The sequence below is a fragment of the Arachis hypogaea genome, chromosome 3 (assembly GCF_003086295.3).
Source record: "Arachis hypogaea cultivar Tifrunner chromosome 3, arahy.Tifrunner.gnm2.J5K5, whole genome shotgun sequence".
Lineage (NCBI taxonomy): Eukaryota > Viridiplantae > Streptophyta > Magnoliopsida > Fabales > Fabaceae > Arachis > Arachis hypogaea.
The window spans coordinates 75,189,574-75,196,504 of record NC_092038.1 but is presented as its reverse complement, the minus strand read 5'-3'; positions in this window follow the sequence as shown (position 1 = coordinate 75,196,504).

Here is a 6,931-nt window from a genome sequence, read left to right as displayed (position 1 = left end):
CATTCAGACAGAAGGTGATCAATATTTAGACATACTTTGCAAATTGGGTGTTACCATATATATTAACATTAACTAAATAATTTTAATTTGGAAGATATTTTATTTTATGCGGAAGGGAAACAGAGAACCTTCTGTACAGACTACAGAAAATAAGGAAAATCATATAGACTATTTCGTCGGTGGAATAAATAAACCCAATCGAGAAAAATGTGAGGATATTCATCGAAACAAGTTTCCGAACAATGATTTAGTTTCATTATCATTAATTAGCCAATTTCCACTAAAGCCACAATCTAAAGGTATCTTGGGAGTATGAAAACTCACGTCAAATTAATAGAATCATCATCTGTATATACTGAATTAGACAACTAGCTAAACAAAAAGCTAAACAAAGTCTCTCAGACCCCAGAGAGGTAGACCTTATTCACCCACAATAGATATTTATGGAAAGAGCACTGAAACTAGCTACCATTAGTCCTTTCTCTACAAACACACTTAAAAGGTCGATAGTTATATATGCTTGCATAGAGGTGTATCTCAATGTAAGTTATTTATATAGTTTTATTGTAGCAGGAACCCTTTCTACAATTACATTCACACCAGAAACCATGGATTTGAGACAGATGACAGGTACCGAAAAAGTGGTTAAATTCTATGAGGTTCACCATAGCAGCAAGTGGTGTAAGTATATCTCTCCAATCATAGAACTCAATGGCAAATTTACACATCATTTTCCATTACACAAGTGACTTGAGTAATACACTAGCTACTTCGATTGATAGTAGTACACAAATTCAAGGTAATAAAGGTATAAAATTACAGTTAGTAATATTTTCACTGAAGCTGGTTTCAAAAAAATTGCTAAGATGAATTATGTTATACATGTACTGACAGCCACACACGGAATAGAACAAACTAGAGAGGTTAGAAGGAATAGAAGGAAAATTTTGGACGCTACAAGAGTTCCTGCATATAGTCAAGATGGCCAAGGTGTGTTACATTATCGCTTTATAGTGTGGTATGTTTGATATAGATCATCTGACGAAAAAGAAGTTTGCTTTGAATGCAAAAGTGGGTATATCTAAAATAAATTACGCATGAAATGTATCACATTTATTATAAATTATTAGTTTAAGTCCTATAATATAAATAAATATATAATGTGGTAGGTATGTATTTAGAATTATATTATTTATTTAATTTTTCAAAAAGAACTTTGACAAAAAAAAGTAATATTTTTATGTATTACATATAATATTTGAAATAAATTATATTCCTACAAATATTTTGATAAAAGGTTATATTATAAAATAATATTTTTAACAAAAATTGTTATTTAATAAGTTTGAATATAATAATTTAATTTTTTGTCAAGCAATATAAAATAAAATTTAATTATTTTTATATTTTTATGTTATAGTTTAAAATAGTATTTTAAAATTTTTAATATTATAAAAAATGTACCGCATAATAATGAATTTTAATGATTAAAAAATGCTTATATTTTTTGTATATATTTATTTTATTTTTATTTATTTATAAATAAAATATTTTATTATTATTGAAAATATTTTATAATAAAAAATATTTATTTTTATATTAAAATATTCTATATTTATTAAATTTATTACTTTTTTATATTAATTTTTAATTTTTATATAATAAAATCTGATAATTTATATAAATATAACACATACAACTACAGAAAAATATTGTGCTCATTTTAAAATTATCCTGCAAAAGTCACTATATATGGCGGAAAGTATTTAACGCATTTTTAGGTTTCTAATATATATTAGTAACCCTTATTCCTTGGTTCAAAATTTAACTATGCATTGCGTGCTTCAGATAATAAGGAGTTCATTATTTTATCTTATTATTTTCATCAATTAATGCAACTGTGACTTAAGTATATATATGTACACTTTATCAAATAATGTATATGTTATAAATATATAAGCTATTAAAATATGTAATAAATGAGCAAAAATAAATCTTATGGATAAAAATTAAACTATCCGTAGGAATTATGGGAAGAAAAGTTTTGTTTAGTAAGATATAGTAGTTTAGTGATTTTGTTCTAAAACCTGAATCTTTTTGTCCTTCTCTCTCAATAATGTAATTATAAAATCACCCCAATAAATTTAATAAATAAATTTCAGTCCATGAAAATGGATTATTAAAAAAATGAAATATGTCATATTTAAATGAGTTTTACTAAATAAAGATTAATATGTTTTTTGTTAACTAAAAGTCTAAAACAATTTTAACTTTCTTTTTATTTTATTTTATATCATTATTCATTAATTTAGATTTCGAAAGATACTTAATGTTGGCGAATCATAATTTGAGTTATAGAAAATTATAACTTACTTCTTTTGGCTTTTTTAAATACATTTATTTCTTTATTTTGTAATTTTTAAGTATTGATGAAATAAACAGATAATGTTGATATATTCTAAGCGATTAAAAGAGTTTCTAATACTCTAGACAATAATAATCGTATTCAACTTAATAATTGTATTATATTTCGATTGATGATGTCCCCTAAAATTGATACTAAAAATAGTTTCTTTTAAATTAAGTAGGGTGTATGTGTACTTATCAATCATCTTTGGAGTAGAGCAAACAACATCAGCTAGAAGATATAAAAGAAAAATAATTGCACAAAGGAGTCCTGATATCTCCAAATACATCCAAGGTGCGCTAAAATATTTGTATGTAGTGTGGTATGTTTAGTTCAGGGCTCATTAAGAACTTATATTCATTCTCACTTCCATCATATTTAGATTATTCATCTAAGATATCCGAAATCCGAGTTAAGAATTCACAAAATTCTTTAAGGGAAGCATTGCTAGATTTATTGTTTATCATAATTGCACAATTGTTGAAAAAACAAAGTGATTAATAAAGGTAGAGCAAATCAGACAACTAAAGAAAACATGGGTACAAATTATAAATAATTTTTATTATTATTCAGTAATGTTTAAAGTGGATACTTAATTACAAAATCTAATCAAAACGTATGTATTCACTAAAAAGTGACACTGGGTACTTTGTATGTTAGGTTTGTTAGGGACTTCGAGATAAAGATTTATGAAAGCCGACAAAAATTTTTGCAAGCAAAATAGTGGTATGTAACGATTTTGTGGAGGGGAGAATTTATTAGGGATTCAAACTTTATAACACTAACAATTCTGCTAATCAAACTGCATAATTTTGTTACATCCACAATTGGAACCTCAGATTCTTACCATTCAATTTATTAGTTGTTAAGTTAGTCAATTTATGACTAATTTATGAGGCAACCTAATTGACTTCAACATAGAGTGTTCTTAAATGAAAGTTTTAGGGAAAAAAATATTTGAATCACATTTGTTGATTTCATTGGATATGCAGAATATGTGAACATTGGACATGCAATGTATGAATGTGAACAATGTAATACTCTTTATTGGTATATTGAAAGGTCAAACAAAAGTTACAACACAACAGAACCAAAATTTACATTATGTTATAAAGGAGGACAGATTCAACTTTCACAATTGCAAGAGACCCCGATAGTGTTGTATATTTTGTTGTACAACAATACCCCTAAGAGGAAGCATTTTCAGGATAACATCAGAGCCTACAACAACATGTTTCAGATCACATCAATCGTGCAAAGATATATACTGTGGCATAATTCAAGTAAGAGGGCCACTAACATTTATCCGTTGTGGAGAGAACTATCATTTAATAGGTAGTTTCATTTCTCCAGAGGAAAATGTTGCAAAATTTGCCCAACTATATGTATTTGATACCCAGAATAAGATCAGAAATCACATGGTTGCTAGTTAGTAAGTTTTAGGGTTATTCATCTATAGAATAAAGTGAGGATTTGAAATATAGGTCCTGAGCTCTTGAATTAGAATGTTCCTAATAAAATATTATGTACAAATTCTATTATGATAAATAGGGGCAAAAAGCACAAAGAGATACATGAAAATATTGTCAGAGAATTAAAGCAGATGCTTGACAATACTAGTGAAGGCACTTTGCATGGTTAGAGAATCACTCGCAAGAGATACTAATAATACAATAAAGGTCAGGCTTTGGGTAAAGGGGTAAGGATGATAGGCGATACAACCTGCCCACCACAGATGAGGTAGCTGCATTGATTGTAGGTGACTTTGACATAGATAAAACTGATAGAGAAATTGTGGTAGAGACACAAAATGGAAAGTTACAAATAATTAATCAACTCAGTCCAGGTTATTTGGGGTTACAATAGCCATTGTTGTTTCTTTTTGGAGAGGATGGTTATAAGGAAGACATACCTATCAACAAGAATAATCAACAGGATAGCAAAGGGTGACAAGAGGTTTCATTCAGAGAATTCTTTGCATTCAGGATATAAAAAAGTTTAGATGATGGATCTCCTTTGTTATATTTTAGGCGACTAGTCCAGCAATTCTTGTTTGATGAGTTCTCAATGATCAAATCGTCTCGCTTAAATTATATACAGCTTGATCAAGAGAAACTCAGATATGAGATGTACAAGGGTATAAGGAAGCAGTTTTTTCCAGGGAAACAACACCATCATTGTGTGGCAAATGTATTATATTGCCATCATCGTTCACAAATGATCCAAGATATATGATTCAGAACTATCAGGATGCTATGACAATATGTAAGGTTGTAGGTTATCCAGACCTATTTATTACATTCACATGCAATCCTAAGTGGCTCAAGGTAGAAGGCTTTCTGAAGAATAGAGAATTAAATGCAAAAGATAGACCTGACACAGTATGCAAGATATTCACGGCAAAGCTGGATTTATTGATTAAAGATATTAGCGCAAACAAGATTTTTTGTAGGGTTTGTGCAGGTATGTCTAGATACGGAACTAAATTACATTCAGTTAATTGTTATTTCAAATATAATGTTTAAACCTCTAATGTCCATCCAATAAGTTGTATTCGATTTAGCTTATGTATGTCCTTTTATTAACACAGTTGTATACACAATCGAATTTCAAAAATAGGGACTACCATACACACATATACTATTGTTCTTATACAAGGATGACAAGTTTTTAACGGCTGAAGACATTGACAAGATCATATCTGCTGAGATTCCGGATAAGGAACTAGACCCTAAATACTTTGAAGCAGTGGAAAAGCACATGATGTGTGGTCCATGTGGTTTAGTGAGGAAAGACTCACCGTGTATAGAGAATGGAAAATGCATACGTCACGTTCCTAAGCGTTTTGTCGATTGCATAACTATCGATGATGATGGGTATCCAGTATATAAGCGCATAAAAGATGGAAGAGCTATCAATAAGTATAGGGTTAACCTTGATAGCCGTTATATGGTTCTGTACAATAGACAACTACTTATGAGATAAGTGCCCATAGAAATGTGGAGTGGTGCATCCAATCAAGATCAATAAAGTATTTGTTCAAATACATGAACAAAGGCACAATTGTGTAACTTCTTCCTTCTATAAAAGTGCAACAACGGACACTGAGCTAAATGAATATGATGAGGTGAGTATGCATTATAATTGTAGATACATATCACCATGTGAAGCAGCATGAATGATTTTTTTGTTTTAACATCCTTTATAAAGATCAATTTATTGTGAGATTGGATTTTCACTTACCCAACGAACAGAATGCGATATTCAAAGACCACGAAAATCTGGATGATGTTGTTAGAAAAGCATCAGTGAAGGAATCTATGTGTTTAGGATGGTTTCAAGCAAACAAGGATTATGCAGAAGCAAAGGTACTGACATATGCTGAACTTCCAACTGAATTCGTATGGAAGCTGAATGAGAAGGTTTGGTTGCCTAGGAAATCACATTCTATTATCGGAAGGATTTTCTACGCACCTCCAGGATTCGATGAAAGTTATTACCTGGACTAAATCTCCAATGTAGTCCCCTAGATTTGACTCGTGCATCAATTCGGCATACTAATCCCCTAGCCTATTTTCGACTTGAGTCAACAAGCAGACTGCTGATGTGGCATAACTAATGCCATGTGGCATCATCACTAACCCCCACATCATCACTAACTCCCACATCATAATCCTCCTCATACATCCTTTATCATCCCTAATTTCCTGAACCATCACCACAACCATCATCCCTAATTCGCCATTACATCACCACTGCACCCTCCTTTGGCTTTGGGTCTACACCTTCCACATCCGCAATCTCTGTTGGCTTTTGTTTCAACTTCAGCATCCACTTTGCTCTGTACTTTTAGTGCTCTGTTGGCATCAAAGATGACAAATGCAGCGTCTCACGTATCATCTCCCCCATTAGCAAGTACGCTCGTTGTCCCTCACCGAATAAAACCAATCATTCGGATCTCATAAATTCTCATGCTTAATCTACCATCTCCCTCTTTCTCTTCTTCTTATTCTTTTGTTGTCATATGGATTCGAAGTGCATGCAGGTCATCCTACTTATCGATTTGGAGTTCGACTTCAAGATGGTTCAGCACTAGCTTAGAAGCCACCTCAAGGTCCTTGATGATTTCTCCTTTAAGCATTCACAATTTGACATGCTCTCTGGCTCTAATGTTCATAGGTGGGGCTCCCTCGCCCATAACCTCACTAACGGATTCGTCATTTTTTATCATTGTAATAGTTTTTCACTTTGTTGTAACCATTTTGAGAAACTGATTTCACTTACAAGACTGGTGGAGATTCTCTGTAGGTTGGTGGAAAGGCGGTAGCGTTGTCAATATGGGTGCGGAAGAGGATGTGGTAGCGTCGTGGAGTTCATAGTTGAGGCTGTCGAGGAGGGAGTGGAGGTTGCTTTGTGTTTTGAGCTTGCCGTGAAGGGGGTTGGGGGAGTGGCAGTGTTGGGGCGAGGGAGAGATCATAGGAGAGCATTTGGGATAGAGAATGGATGTATGAGGATGATGATGAT